This window comes from Lactuca virosa, chromosome 5 (genome assembly GCF_052849685.1).
Source record: "Lactuca virosa cultivar CGN04683 chromosome 5, Lactuca_virosa_CGN04683_v6, whole genome shotgun sequence".
Taxonomy (NCBI): domain Eukaryota; kingdom Viridiplantae; phylum Streptophyta; class Magnoliopsida; order Asterales; family Asteraceae; genus Lactuca; species Lactuca virosa.
In genome coordinates this window covers 264,323,110-264,339,815 of record NC_136430.1, presented here as the reverse complement: position 1 = coordinate 264,339,815, position 16,706 = coordinate 264,323,110, and positions in this window count along the sequence as shown.

The window sequence follows — 16,706 nt, the reverse complement described above, 5'->3', positions numbered from 1 at the left end:
CACATAAATACCACTCTAGGTAATGTATAATGAGAAGACTCACCTCGTATGATGTCTAGTAAACTCTCGTGCTCGATACCCCGATCTAGCCTCCGCCTATCAAAATGATAATATCTCTAATCAATACTCTCCTTATATCCTCATCTCTAAAGAATGGCTAGAAGACCATTCTACCCCTCCATAGCCTCTCTTGAATCGGTTTGACCAAACCCTAAAGTCAACTGAAGTCAACTCCAGTCAACGGTCCAACTTTGACCAGACTCGTCGAGTGCACTCGGGTGACTCGGCGAGTCCATGCGTGTCCTCTGAATCCTCCTAAGGCCTCACCCGACTCGTCGAGCTAACCTTTCACTCGACGGGTTACCACTGATCACGAATCGCTGGTCAACCCGATCCGACTCGTCGAGTCCTCTCATGGACTCGGCGAGTTTCCTCCATGGCAACACTCATTTGACCTTCTGAGGTCAGATCTGTTTCTCTAACTTATAGATCTGACCTTCTAACACTAAAAAGTCATGTAAAGGTTCAATCTTTATGTCCATGCACCACACATCTAACTCTATTTGATGAAATAACCCTTACAATGGTGTCATAGGCTCAATATTCTCATGTAACAGCATAAAGCTTGGTTTTTGGGACTCTCTGGACCTCTCAAGGTCCAGATCTAATGTCTATTCCTCAAAGGGACTCCACATGCTCCATAACTCAACTAAAGATGGGGTAAAGAAACCCTAGATTCATGGAATCTACTATACATACGAAAATAGGCCTGAAATCATACCTCAAACAACAACCCTTGATGAAATGATAGCAGATCTGAGCCCCCTCCAATCAGCCTAGCTTGAATCTCCTTTCCTTCCTTGCAAGAATGCACTAAAATGGTGTAATTAGCTCTCTTCTTCTCTCTCTGTGCTCTCTGGTTCGTTTGAGTCTCTCAAGTGTGTGTGGGGCCGCCAGTGAATGCCATAAGGTCCCTTAAATAGGGCACAGGCCCAAAGATTTAGGGTTTTTGTCCACAGCGCGGACTCGTCGAGTCGACTCACCGACTCGTCGAGTCCATTCATTAATCCGAGTCCTCAGTCGCGATCCTACTCGACGAGTTTAGGTATCAACTCGTCGAGTCCCTCTTCTTAACTCAAAATAAATACTTAAATTATGATACCTGGAAATGCTGATGTTACATTTCTCCCCCACTAGAATCAGACTTCGCTCTCGAAGTCTCACTCTGCAAACAACTCTGGATCCTGCTCCTGCATCTCTGTCTCCGGCTCCCAAGTTAGCTCGGACCCTCTCCGATGTTGCCACTGGACCTGAACCAGGGGCACCTCTTTGTTCCTCAGAACTTTGATCTTCCGAGCCAAGATCACGATCGGCCTCTCAATGTAATTCAGGCTCGCATCAACCTGAATATCCTCTAGCGGCACTACCGCCGTCTCGTCGGCTATACACTTCCTCAACTGGGATACGTGGAAGGTATCATGGATCTGACCCAACTCCTCGGGTAGCTCTAAACGGTATGCTACCTTGCCCACCCTAGCGATCACCCTGAAAGGACCAATGTATTGTTGGATTAGGTGTCTAAGCCCATAACTATATTTGGTATGTACTTGAATTGATAGTAGCAATGTCCTTTTGGGTTGCCTTCAAACCTGGTAATTGAATAGGATTATTGTTGGAGAGAGAAAAATGATTTATTAATTTATTACTTGGTTAATAAATTAATTTATTAATGTATTATGGATATAATATATTAATTAGAAATCATATTTTTTAATTAATATTTAATCAAAAATTAATTTGGAATTAATTTTGGGATTAAAGGAATTAATTGAAAATACAGGGACTAAAGGTGACAATGTTCAAAAGTTGAGCATTGAGCATTCTAGAACCTCCCTTAGAGGGATGGAACGAAATCTAGAGTGTCCTAGGGTTTCCTTGGGATCTAAGGGTGCCTTGGAAGCCTTAGGGAGGAAGTTAAGGGATTAGGGTTATCTAAGATACACCTGCCTTATCCTAAACCGTCCTTATCACCTATATAAACCCTTATAGGGTTGGATTTCGTCTAAGGGCACTCCAAGAGAAGCTAGGGCCGAATTTTCCACTTCCCTTCTCTCTCCATAGTAATCCTTGGTTGCTAGGTTTGTTTGTGAGCCATTAGAGGCGCGACACTTGTGGCGCTTGCTACCAAAGTTCAAGATCTTCAAGGATTTGATTGTTATTACAATATAACAATAAAGGTATGTATCCTAACCCTAATTATATGTTAATTTCGAAAATTACATGTGCCTCCTAGGGTTTCTAGTTTTTGTGTTCAATGCTTGTATGTCTAATAGTGAAAACATAGATCCTCAAATTAGGGTTGCATGCCCAAATAGGATTGTTTGTTTTGTATAAAACCCATCAGTTGTATCAGAGCCTTGTTTTTGTTTTCAATTGGATTTGATACAAGAGTTTGAACATGACATATTAGGGTTTATGGCTAATAAACCCTAAGGATTGGATTTTCGAAATTAGGGTTCCTTAATCCTAGGTTTTGAAATTTTCTTAGGGTTTCTTAAACCCTTTGCTTAGGCCTCACGATTTCGAAATTTTAGGGTTTCCTAACCCTAGGGATTTTCGAAATCATGATAAGGATTGAAATCCTTGCATTCCTCCCCAAGACAAGATTCCCAAATTTTAGGATTAGGATAATGCCATCTTTTGTAATTATCCATTTAATTGTTTAAGTAGATAATTAAAGATCCTTGAATTATCCCATCCCAAAATTTTGAATTTTAGGGGATAAAGGGATTAGGTTAAATTAATTGTTTAATTTAAATGAATAATTCTACATGATTTAATAATTTAAATTAATTGTTTAATTTTGGATAATTATTAAATCAAAGTTTTAATATTTAAGATTTTAAAATTAAAAGGTTTTAATTTTCGAAAAATTTTAAATTTGACTAAAACCCTAGTATTTTGAAAAGTTCAAATCACACCCTTATGATTTTATTAAATTGATTAAGTGTGTAACTAAAAGAGCGTTAATAAATACATAATGATATGGTTTATATTTAATTAAATTAAAAGGTATAATTTATTAAATTAGACCACCTAGTATTTTAAAAGTTTAAAATACACTCTTATACTATATAAAATTAAAAGTTTAATATATTATATATGTACAAGTGAAGAGTCAGTCTTATTGTTAGTAGGCCTCATTCACGAAGCTAGTCTATAAGGGGTGTTTAAGGAAATTGATAAAATGGCGATTGAATGGGTATCCACTCTTACCCACCGCACTCTTGACTAGTGGAGGGTCGTTAGCCAAACGGGTAGGATAGGACACAACCTTCCATTATAAGTATAATGAAAAACGAAGTAACAAAACACTTTTATAAATTCCCAAATCTTAGTAACTTTAGGAAAAATGTGGAATTGGTGCTAATCCATGAAATTGCACATTGCACCCTTATTGGACGATTAGTGGAGCGTGTGTGGTTAACCGACACACTAATATGGGACCAATGAATGATGGCAATGGGTAGCTTGATGTTTATCATAGATCAATGGAGCGTGTGTGGTTAACCGGCACATTGATTAGGTGATTCGTAACATCGAGAGTACCGAGCTAATTTGCATGGTTATCCACACCTTGTTTGTGATCCTCGGCATCCCAGTCACAAATGAAGGGCACGGCCGAGATTTAAACATGCCATTGAAAAGTTCAATGAATCTCAAAAGATCTAGGAGTTTTAATTCATTTAAAACTTAAATTTCCTTTCGTTTTTCATGGTGGAAATTGGTAAATCGTCATTTACCTACCTTCAAATGTTCTGCAACTTGGATTACGGCATCCCTCTTCCAAAATGTAGAACATTGTGTTGGATCCTAGACTTAATATCTCATTTGGGTGTTTTATTAAGGACTCAATCAACTGACTCGAATTTTCTCCCATTTTGTAGATGTCTGCTTCTAACTATGGTCTTCCCAAATCCCTTGGAACAAGCTTTCCACATGAAGATGATATTCCACGATTCGATCGAGGAACAAGAGATCATGGTTCACTTCCTCCACCTCCTCCTATTGTTCTCCCTAACCCACAAGTTCAAAGGCTTGAAAATTTCAAGCTCACTCGAGCCCTTTTGGCAAGTAAACATGAAGAAGGAAAGTCAGTGTGTGCACACATCATAGAGATGAAGTCGCACATTGACAAGTTAAGAATGTTGGGAGTCGTTGTCTGTGAGAAGCTGGATGTTGACTGGGTTCTTCAATCACTTCCTGACTCATATATTGAGTTCGTAAGAGAGTACTATATGATGGACCACGACGTGACCCTCATCGATCTCACCTATTTGCTTGTTGCTGCTGAATCAGAGATGATTTGGCGCACTGGAGAAGCAATGTTGATTGGTAGATTTGCCTTCCAAACCTCCATGGACATAGGCAATGGCAACGAAAGGCATGTCATGGTCAAAAAGTTTGACCATAAGAGAAAGGCAAAGTCTGAGGTAGTTCCGTGCGCTATTCCAAAAGAGTCAATTTGCTTTTATTGCCAAGAGAAGGGGCGTTGGAGATGAAGCTGCCCTCTCTACCTGAGAGATCTAAGTGATGGGAGAGTCAAGACGTATGACTCTACTTCAGGTAAAATCCATTAGCTAACTCTGTAAGTTCCTATTTTTGATTCTTAATACATTATGTAATAAGATTACATTTTTTTGATGTTTTGTAGAATCGAAGAAAAGAGAGGAAGCTTAAAGGAAGAAGAAAGATGAGTCTGATCGCGAAGAAATGGATTTCTATCGCATGATTCGATGATCGGATTTTTGGAGCTGCTACTTTTAGAGTTATGATAGATTGCTTAGGAATATGTGATAGCGTAGTTCTTCATTTAAATTGCATTGTAAGGACAAGTTTTTCCGCACCTTTTATAAATAAAATAAATTTTTGTTTTTGTCTTATTTATTTATTTCCTTGCAATGGCATGTATGAAAAATTGACGTTTGTGTATTTCTAGTTTTAGCAATGTTGAAATGGATGTGATTCTTAGTTATGTTATTTGTGGAAATGTCGAGAATTTACCAAATAAGGAAAGATTCTTGTCACCCGAGTTTCAATTGGACAGAAACTTGGAATCATACAAATTGTATTGTATGATGAATGAGAACCTTCATATTTGGAAAATTAAGACTAATTCCTTGACAAAGAGTCAAGTGAAGGACAAGGAGAACTGGTACACAATGTTGTGCACTAGTCAAGTCCACCACAAAGAACAATAAGATTATTCGTCATGATTTACTAAAAGTCTAGTGAATGCGGTTATGCGTACAAGATTAAGTGTAATTCTAAATCATTGAAAAGTTTCAATGTATGGCAGAACGAATAAGAAGAATCAATTAGGCAGAAAGATAAAAGTTTCTCCAATCTAAGAAGAATGGAGAGTACTTTTGTATCGTGTTTTATGATCGTCTTGTTGATTATGAAACCATATCACAATTAATCATCTAAGGACATCTTAATGCACTAGTATGGCTAAGAAGAGGAATCGGAAATTGTTGAAATGGTTAAATCAAAAGGATGAGTCATATTTCGTTCCAAAATCAAGTCTTAGAGTCATACTCCAAGATTGTGAATTGAGTGACACATCTTAAGAAGTTCTAACACAATCTTCAAATGTGAAGTAGAAAATTGTTTTTCTTACTCTTGCACGTTTGAAATTGGTAAATTGTGATGTCTTGGATAAGACAAAGACCAACTAATACCAATTGTGTGTAGTGTTTGTCTTGATAAGAATCCACACTAACTATAGAATATTTCTTTGTTAAGAAATGTTTCTTGACAGGAGAATCTTATATGTCAACAGGTCAGTGGGAGTCTAAATGATCTTGAAAAGTTTCAAGAACTAATCAAGAGTAAACCTGTTATTAAAAACTAGCGTACGACTTGAGGTTTGTAACCTATCGTGTTGATATATCCTTGTTTATGTGCCATTCTAGTTTAGTAAACTATACATATGAGTTCTACGAGTTCTCAATAGACTGCATAATGGCAAGGCATCTTGATCAATGGAAAGTACATTGATAGGTAGGGGCGAGCTGCTCAAAGACTTGGAAGCAAAATGTGGGACCCTTGATGGCAAGAAATAAAGGATGAACAGGTTCTGTCCATAAGAGTTTGGATTTATCACAAACATTATCTTATGATTATGGTTATGACAAATTCACATGGATAGGAACATATACACCATAAAATCTAAGTGTCATAAGGTTTCTCTCCTTCATGAAAATGATTGTGAGGAAACGCTTTCACTAGGAAGATTTTAATGAGATAACGATTATGTAAATTGCATTCTCAAATTCGATTATGACTACGGCATCCCTCTTCATAGTTCGAATTGTGAGATTTGGCAATTAATTTGAACATTCGAGACTTATTGCTATAAGTTCTAGAATTGTTTAGATACATATGTGAGCTATCTAAGGAAAGGTGTATGAGTTGTTTTCTAGAAGCTTAGATAAAAGATTGTCGAAGCGTATTGTATTAGAAATATGATCTTTGGAAATCAATAAGTATTGTTTTCTAGAAGTTTAGCTGATATCTGAATACATGTCAAAGCTAGTGGGAGCATAAGTGTTATGCTGGTAAGGATATAATCATCATGTTAGTGGGAGCATGATTATTATTATTTTAAGTATTGCAAGTTAGCAATATTAATTATAGAAAACAACAGTTTCACTTTGCCAAGTTGCAGGGGTTGAAAAGTTGTTTTGCTATAATTAAGGGAGAGAATATTATACTTCGTTTCAAAATCTAAAGGCTTGGATCGAGAAATTTTAATTAAATTTAGTCAAATGACATATATGGATGTTATGTTGAAAAGATTCAACATATGGGAATCCTATATATGGCAATATTATAGCAAGAAACTGGTAAAGTATCACGTTTTTCATTATGAATCGTGCCCCATACGCTTCAGGTATAGGTTCAATTGCATATGCTGTGATATTTGACTGTTCTAAAATTTTCCAAATGCCTAGGGCATCAAGAGGGAAAAAGGACTAGAATCGGATTTGACTAAAATAATTAAACAACTGTCAAGGACAATCTAAGGTTCGCTAAGGATTGGTCGGTTGTGAGCAGTTGGAAGTATAGTAATGAATGGACCATAATGACATTATTATGATTAGATATGAGTCTATTAATAATAAGTTGTCGTATGGAAAATATGGAAATGTTTCCATATTGGGATTTAGACGTTAAGAATTTATGTCTAGATTAGAAACTTTTATGCAAGAAGGATGTTCAAAGGAATGTACTTTGAATATGAGACTTCATATCTATGGAATTGCCTTGTAGCAATCTCTAATAGAGCACTTTGTAATATCATTGGCAAAGTCTTGGTGGATTTGGTGCTATGACATTACGAAAGGATTGTTGCATAAAATGTTAAAATCTAACATATTCTAGTAGTGGCGAGAATTTTGTGTTCTTACACTAACAATAAGGATTACGGATTGTGAAATGAGCATCATTGGAAATGTTTTCAATTGATCTATTTCACAAAGTATGGACCATAGGTAAACAGAGTGTGCATGCTTGTTATATGGGACAAATGGTGTTATAATTCAAGTAATAAGTTGATTATCCGAAACATTATACAATGAATAATGTGTAATCAATATGGTGACTAAATAAAAGAAGTTTTATTTATACTCAAAAGTTTGGGGCCATATTGGATTCGATTATTCTTGTGTTTCACTTTGCATGTTTTGACTTCCTGAATAATAAGATTATTCAAATACTCCACAGTCGCTCATACTTTGGAAGTAGGTATGAATGAAGACTGTCATGAATCCGTCTGTAGACTGTCTAAAGTGTTTAGACATAGCACAAGTTTGCTGCAGAGTTCATGAGTGTTGCTATAAGATTAGAGTATGGATTAAACCCATGCTCACTTGGATCGCTTCATGGATTTTAGCACGAGTGATTGGTGAGATGATAATATCTTATATTCTTGAAACCGAGACGTGTGAGTTGTATTCTGCAAGTCGGTTGCACATTGATAATATGTAAACGCACTAGTAACTTAGTGTTATAAAACATACTGTTGTGTGTGATTTGATGAGTAGATACAAGCGAGCATTGGAGTCGAAGTTTATCCGTTCCTTCTACCCAAAGTGGATAAAAACGATATCTGTGGGCCCCTTGATGACTTAGTGATGACACCTAAGCGCTTGGCCAAGCCGGGACTAAGTTGATGTGTTCAATTGTAGTCTGTTGTCAGTCATCATAAATCGAAAATCGGGAAACAACACATAGACAAAGAGAATGATTAAAATCCATGTCTCAGTCTATACGATATCTAGAATGGAGGAATATATGATCCCTTATCTTAAGGACACGTCACTTATAAGATCAGAGTTCGACGGCGGCTTTTGGTAGCTAAAATTTGCTAGTCAATTTTGAAGTTATACTTACAACTATAGTTATTAGACTTATCCAAGTGGGAGACTATTGGATTAGGTGTCTAAGCCCATAACTATATTTGGTATGTACTTGAATTGATAGTAGCAATGTCCTTTTCGGTTGCCTTCAAACCTAGTAATTGAATAGGATTATTGTTGGAGAGAGAAGAATGATTTATTAATTTATTACTTGGTTAATAAATTAATTTATTAATGTATTATGGATATAATATATTAATTAGAAATCATATTGTTTAATTAATATTTAATCAGAAATTAATTTGCAATTAATTTTGGGATTAAAGGAATTAATTGAAACTGTAGGGACTAAAGGTGACAATGCTCAAAAGTTGAGCATTGAGCATTCTAGAACCTCCCTTAGAGAGATAGAATGAAATCTAGAGTGTCCTAGGGTTTCCTTGGGCTCTAAGGGTGCCTTGGAAGCCTTAGGGAGGAAGTTAAGGGATTAGGGTTATCTAAGATACACCTGCCTTATCCTAAACCTTCCTTATCACCTATATAAACCCTTATAGGGTTTGATTTCGTCTAAGGGCACTCCAAGAGAAGCTAGGGCCGAATTTTCCACTTCCCTTCTCTCTCCATAGTAATCCTTGGTTGCTAGGTTTGTTTGTGAGCCATTAGAGGCACGACACTTGTGGCGCTTGCTACCAAAGTTCAAGATCTTCAAGGATTTGATTGTTATTACAATATAACAATAAAAGTATGTATCCTAACCCTAATTATATGTTAATTTCGAAAATTACATGTGCCTCCTAGGGTTTCTAGTTTTTGTGTTCAATGCTTGTATGTCTAATAGTGAAAACATGGATCCTCAAAATTAGGGTTGCATGCACACATACGATTGTTTGTTTTGTATAAAACCCATCATGTATCGGGGCCCCAGTTTGCCCCTCTTCCTGAATCGGATCACTCATTTCCGAGGAGATACCTTCAGGAGTACGAAATCTCCAACTTGGAACTCAAGCTCGGATCGTTGCCTATCCGCATAACTCTTCTGGCGGCTCTGGGTTGTCAGCAACCTCTGTCTTACCTGTTGTATCTGCTCAGTCGTCTTAAGCACTATCTCAGTGCTACCCATCACTCGCTGCCCTTCCTTTCCCCAACAGATGGGAGTTCGACACCTCCTCCCATATAAAAGCTCAAAGGGAGGCATACATATACTCGAATGGTGGCTGTTGTTGTAAGAAAACTCAACCAAAGGTAGGTATGTGTCCCAACTTCCACCGAAGTCCATAACACATGCCCGAAGCATGTCCTCGAGCGTCTGTATCGTCCGCTCACTCTATCCATCCGTTTGTGGGTGGTAAGCAGTACTGAAGTGCAATCTCGTACCCAACTCCTTATGGAACTTCTTCCAGAACCTGGAAGTGAAACGTACATCTCGTTCTGACACAATCGAGATTGGCACTCCATGTTGCGACACCACCTCTCTCACATATATCTTCGCCAGCCTCTCCACAGAAGAGCTCTCACTGATAGCAAGGAAGTGAGCGCTCTTCGTCAGCCGATCCACAATCACCCAAATTTCATCAACACCCCTCGCGGTCCTCGGCAATTTGGTGATGAAGTCCATAGAAATTTGTTCCCACTTCCACTGGGGAACCTCTAGTGGATGCAACTTGCCATGCGGACGCTGGTGCTCGGCCTTAACCCGGCGATAGGTAAAGCACCTCTCTACTACCCACGCAACATCCCTCTTCATACAAGGCCACCAATAATATCTCTTCAGGTCCAAATACATCCTAGTGGCCCCGGGATGGATCGAGAATCTCGATCTATGCGCCTCCTGCATCAAAGTGCTATGTGTCCTGCCCGTATACGGCACCCAAATCCGACCACGAATGCGCCTCCTCCATCAGAGAATCTCGAATACCTGTCCAATCAGCCGCTCCCTCTTGCGGTTCTCCGGTCTCACATCCTCTGCCTGGGCCTCTCGAATGGTATCCAACACCAGATTCATCACCGTCATCCTCATACATATATCTCAAATCGGCTACCACGTTAGCCTTGCCCGGGTAGTACAGGATCTCACAGTCGTAATCCTTTACCACATCCAACCATCTCCTCTGGTGCATATTCAGGTTGGGCTGATCCATCTACTTCAAACTCTTGTGGTCCGTGTATATGGTACACCGAACCCCATACAAATAATGGCGCCATATCTTGTGGGCGAACATCACTGCCCCCAACTCCAAATCATGGGTGGGATACCTCGTCTCATGAGGCTTCAGCTGCCTCGATGCGTATGCTATCACGTGCCCTCTCTGCATAAGCACCGCACCCAACCCTGATATAGACGCATCACAATACACCACGAAATCCTCCATTCCCTTCGGAAGGGCTAACACCGGGGCTTCGCATAATCTCTGACGAAGAGTCTCAAACGAGGTCTGCTGCTCGGGACCCCAAATAAAAGCAACGCCCTTCCGGGTCAATCTGGTGAGGGGAACGATAATCTTGGAGAAATCTCTGATAAATCTCCGATAGTAGCCGGCCAACCCCAGAAAACTCCTGATCTCGGTGGGGGATCTCGGCACCTCCCAACTCATGACAACCTCAATCTTGGCCGGATCGACCAATATCCCATCCTGATTAACGAGATGTCCCAAGAACTGGACCTCACGTAACTAAAAATACACTTGGAGAATTTGGCGTAAATCCTCTCCGATCTCAACACTCCAAGGATCTCCCTCAGATGCTCCTCATGCTGCTCTTTGGATCTCGAATACACTAGAAAGTCGTCGATGAACACAATCACCGATCGATCCAACATCGGCCTGTATACTCGGTTCATGAGATCCATGAACGCTGTTGGTGCATTGGTGAGCCCAAAAGGCATCACCACGAACTCGTAATGCCTATAACGGGTCCTGAATGCCGTCTTCTGGATATCCTCATCACGCACCCTCATCTGGTGATATCCAAACCTCAAGTCTATCTTGGAAAACCAAGACGCTCCCTGCAACTGATCGAACAGATCGTCGATCCTTGGTAGTGGATAATGGTTCTTGACCGTCAACTTGTTCAACTCCTGGTAATCAATGCACATCCGGTGTGAACCATCCTTTTTCTTGACGAAAAGGATCGGCGGTCCCGACAGCGAGCTACTCGGTCGGATGAATCCCTTCCCCAAAAGCTCCTGAAGCAGTGAGGATAACTCATGCATCTCCGGTGGCGCAAGGCGATAGGGTGCCTTGGCAATAGGCGCTGCCCCCGGAACCAAATCGATGCGGAACTCCACCTGCCTCTCAGTAGGCACACCCGACAACTCCTCGGGGAAAACATCCGGAAACTATCGCACTATCGGTACCTCACCGACAGAACTCGGCCTCTCTGCGACAACTCGTGTATCCATCACATAGGTTACAAACCCTCTACAGCCCTGCTGTAGACTCTCTCTCGCTCTGGCAGCCAAACAAAATGCTGACCCAGATCGGGTACCCTCGCCATACACCGTAAGTACTCCTCCACTAGGGTCTCGTATGGTCACCAACTGACGCTCACAGTGGATAACAGCTCCGAATCGACTCAATCACTCCATGCCCACAATGACACAGACATCCCCCATCGAAATCGGTACCAGATCTATCAGAAAACTCTACACCGAAAATCTCGAGTACACATCCTCGAATCACATCAGTAGCATAAACTGCTCGCTCGTCAGCTATAGAAACTCGTAGCGGTCGACTCAACGCCTCTCGTCAGATACTGATGTGCTGACTAAATGCTAAAGACACGAAAGATGGACTCGCACCCGAGTCAAATAACACCAAAGCAGGTACAGAACTCACAAGAAAAGTACCTATGCATACCACCATATAAGCACAAAATCTCAAACTCAGTATAAGTAAATAAAAGAATACATACCAGCCACGACATCGGGTGCTGCGTGGACCTCCTCCACTGTCAACTGAAAGGCTCTCCCGCGAGCCTTCGGTGCCTCGGCCTTCGTTGGACGGGCCTCGGTTGCTCTAGCAGCAGGTGCAGATCCATGTGCTGATCCCTGAAGTAGTTGTGGGCACTCGGCCTTCCGATGGCCAGTCTGGTTGTAGTGAAAGCAAACTGCAAAACCCTTGGGGCAATGCCTCGTGAAATTCCCCTCCTTGCCACACTTGTAGCACACCCATGCTCTGCACACTCCCTCATGGCTCTTTCCGCACTTCCCGCAAGTGCGGCCCCTCGGTCCTCCAGCTCTCGAATCAGCGGGCTTTGCCCGCTTGGCTGCCGGCTGAGACTGTGTCGGCCGCCTATGTGACATCCCCATTTTTCACGGCCAGAAAAGACCGATTTTGTTTATGCTTTATAAAAATCAGAGTAACTCTTTTAATAAAAATGTTGCGGAATTTGTTCCCAGAAAAACATGATAAATACGTTATCAAAGCATTTCCGAAGAAATGTATTTTTATCCATTTTAAAACATTTGGGATGTCATCGTCAATACAGAAACATAAGCATAAACAGAACTTACATTCATTTACACTAGTGATCTACATCTCTTTTAAATCCCTCAGTGTAAAGTAGCTTCATATCGACACATGTGATACAAATAAGCTTGAGTGGGTCAGGTTGGGAAACCTGGTGAGTACATAGGGTTTTCAACCCACAATAATTTAATTATTATGTTTAAACATCAAACAATCAACCCAATTACCCATCCCCATTATCTTCCTTACTCTTAAGGATCTACCCTAAGAATCATCTATCCTGCATTCGTTCATTTCGAAGGCCATTGCTTCCAGGGTTTATATGATAGGTACTAAGTCCATAGCTGCCAATGCTTGTCGTAAAGCACTAATTCCATAGCTGCTAAAGTTCATTCATCGGGTACTAAATCCATAGCTACCGGTGTTCAGCTAATAGGTACTAAATCCATAGCTACCAACGTTTATTTAACAGGTACTAAGTCCATAGCCACCAATGTTTATTCTATAGGCACTAAGTCCATAGCTGCCGATGTTATTTATTAGGCACTAAGTCTATAGCTCCTATTGTTCACTCATATCATCTTTCATCTCTCATCATTCATCTACCCATGTTTTACCCAACATATTCGTAGATATAACTACATATACATTTTAAATTATTTAAAACATGTATAAAATCGTTCATCCAGCATAGAAAGCAAGTATTCAAATAATATGCACACATACCACGTAATTTATATAAAATACTTCATATCTATGTGTAAGATGAAAGTAACTATGCACTCACCTGCAATGGTGGTGACTCGGTACTCGGACAGCACTTCGTTTACTTTAAAACGAATTTACGTTGGCAAAACCTAGTATCATTTCCACTAGAGTTTAGTCTAATGTTCAACGAGACTAATTAATACTCTAACTATTATTACTATTATATAAGCGTTAAACAATACTCTTCACCCACTATGTACAGACAGGGGCCAGACATGAAACACCCGAGGGCAGGATCATTTTGGCATATAGCACTTCTGAAATCCAACAACCCAGGCGGCCCTTCAAACCGGATTCCCCGTACCGCGAGTGGTTAAAAAGATATTATAACGACACTTATATAACTCGTAATAATAGCTCAAATAATTATTATAAGGTCCTAATAACGTTACTATATTTAGATAAAAGCTATATTAAAAATTAGGTAGGCGTATCTTAGCTACGAGCGGGTTTGGCTAGAAGCCGCGCTCTGTAGGGGCAGAACTTCCGAGCCGAAAGCTCTTCTTCTCGGAGCCGTCGAGCGCTCCGGGGCTTTCTTCTAGCGCTGTGGGAGTTTTGGGAGGTTTAGAGAGAGAGTAGAGAGAGAAGGGTGGAGGTGTGAAGACATGAGGGTGGAAGGGGTTGTATTTATAGGGTGAATTATGGCTGAAATTAGTGCCACATGTCACCATCTAGTGGCAAGCCTTGGGGAGAAAGTAATGGCCAAGATTGTGCCACGTCACCCCTTTTGCAGCAGCATCCTGCCGACTTCTAAACCCCGTAACTTTCGCATACGAGCTCCATTTTCGACGTTCTTTATATCCACGCGTAGGTAAAGATAAGATCTACAACTTTCATGTTGACTCTGTCGTCTAATTCTCGACCGATCTTAAATTTAACAGTACGAGGAGATTATACTGTTAAATGTCAGCGTAAAATTCATAACTTCTACATACGAACTCCGCTGTCGTCTGTGTTTTTACCGTTGAGTTCCTATTAATGAGATCTTCAATTCTCCTTTAGGCCGCATACGCCAAAAATCGCTCGATCTAAACTTCGAGTTTCGGGTCGTGCACTGTTATGCAAAATGTTAGAAAATTCATAACTTCCTCATACGAAGTTAGATTTGGGCGTTCTTTTTATGGACGCTCTCGGTTTAACATATTCTACGACTTTCGTTTAGATTACTAAGGCCAAAAAGTCCTCTATCATGAATTCACTATTTACGTCTCCCGGTGTCGTGCCGGTTTTCCCGTAAAACTTCGACGGGCCATAACTTCTTCATTATAACTCGGATTTCGGCATTCTTTATATGTACGGAATCCTTGTAACATATACTATGACTTGGTTAAGATTATTCATTCTAAATAATATTCTATTAAAAAGTCATTTTTGACGCTTATCGTCTCTAAATTGACTAGCCCGAATCTGCGGGCGTTACAGCCTATCTCTCCTCTGAGGCTCGGCCTCCTCCCTGGCCTGAGTCTCTAGCTTGATCTCCCTCTTCCGAGCATTTGCCTGGAGCTTGGCAAATGTACGGTATGTCGAGTTGGCCACGAACTACCGAATGTCTCTCCTCAGTATGCTCATATATCGGCTCATACGTGCCTGCTCAGTAGACACGTGCTCAGGGCAAAACAATGCCCGCTCATGAAACATCCGTGTAATCACCGTCACAGACTCCATCCCGTGCTTGAGGGACAAGAAATCTTGAGCCTACCGTTCCCTCTCCACCGGGGGAACATACTCATCTTGGAACATGGTGGTGAACCTCTCCCAGGCCACTGCTGTAGTCTCTGCAGAAGTGAAGTCAGCCGTGAAAAACTTCCACCAGTCCTTTGCTCCCAAGCGAAGCTGGTTCAGCGCGAACCGTACTCTCAGATGCTCCGGACAAGAACATGTGTAGAAGCATCCCTCAATGTCAGATATCCATCTCATCGCGGCTATCGGATCCTGAGTCCCATCAAACTCTGGTGGCTTCGTGTTGTTGAACTCTTGGTACAACAACGAGTCACCCCCCTGTGGCCTCACGGCAGCGACAGCTGCAGTGGCTGTAGCAGCAGCCGCCTCAGTAACAGCAGCATATCTCTCGTCAAACATCTCAATCATCGTGGTCTTGATAGACCCAAATATCTCCGGAATGGCCTCCCGGATCGCCGCGGCCACCTCGTCATGAATCATCCGGCGAATCTCCTCGTCGCTAACTTCGCTGCCCTCTGGTGTGTGGCGTGTCCCAACCATGATGTCTCTGAAACACAACACAAAGAAATCAGAGACTCGCTGGAGTATACTAGCGCTCGATAACTCAACCCTACTCGTTCCTTAGTACCCTAAGGATTCTTACTTGGACTGTTCACTGATCCGGTGTTTCTAGTAGCATGGGCCCTATACTACCTTCCACAACGTATCGGTATTCACCCCAAGTCCTCCTCCTAGGATCCCAGATCACAAGTACTCTATATCTCGCTAAACACAGGCTACCCTCCAGTAGACCACTCATAAGCTCCTCGCTGCTACCTACTCACTCTCGAAGTATCTCATAGTAGCAGTAATCTCCTAGGCTAAGGCATCACCAATCAGGCCACTCTAGTCCTAAATATGAATACCTAGCCTACTCTAGCATGCATAACACATCACATAATATCTCATAACACATAATGTAATGGTATTTTGGGAAATCACCGTTCGGGCGCTGGCTGATCGTACACACTGCTCCGCTCTACTTTTCTCAGAACCTTTTACTCTCCCCCAAAAATCATATGAAAATCATATGAAAACCGAAAACAAGGGGGTATGAACTCGCCTTTGCTTGATGTTTCAGTTTTTGGAAGAAGAAGTGGAAAGATGAAGTGATTTTCGGCCCTAGCAACTCCATTGAGTAGATCTCGAACTTAAGAAGATTTCTAGGAGTATGATCACCAAAAACTTTGTTTAAAAGAGTGATCTATCATGAAGATGGAGTTATAAAACTTGTATGTATAAAGGCTTACCAAGAATGATGATTATCTTGTGAAAATCCTCTTGAAACCTAAGCAAAATCTTGAGAACTTTGGAGGAAGAAGATGGA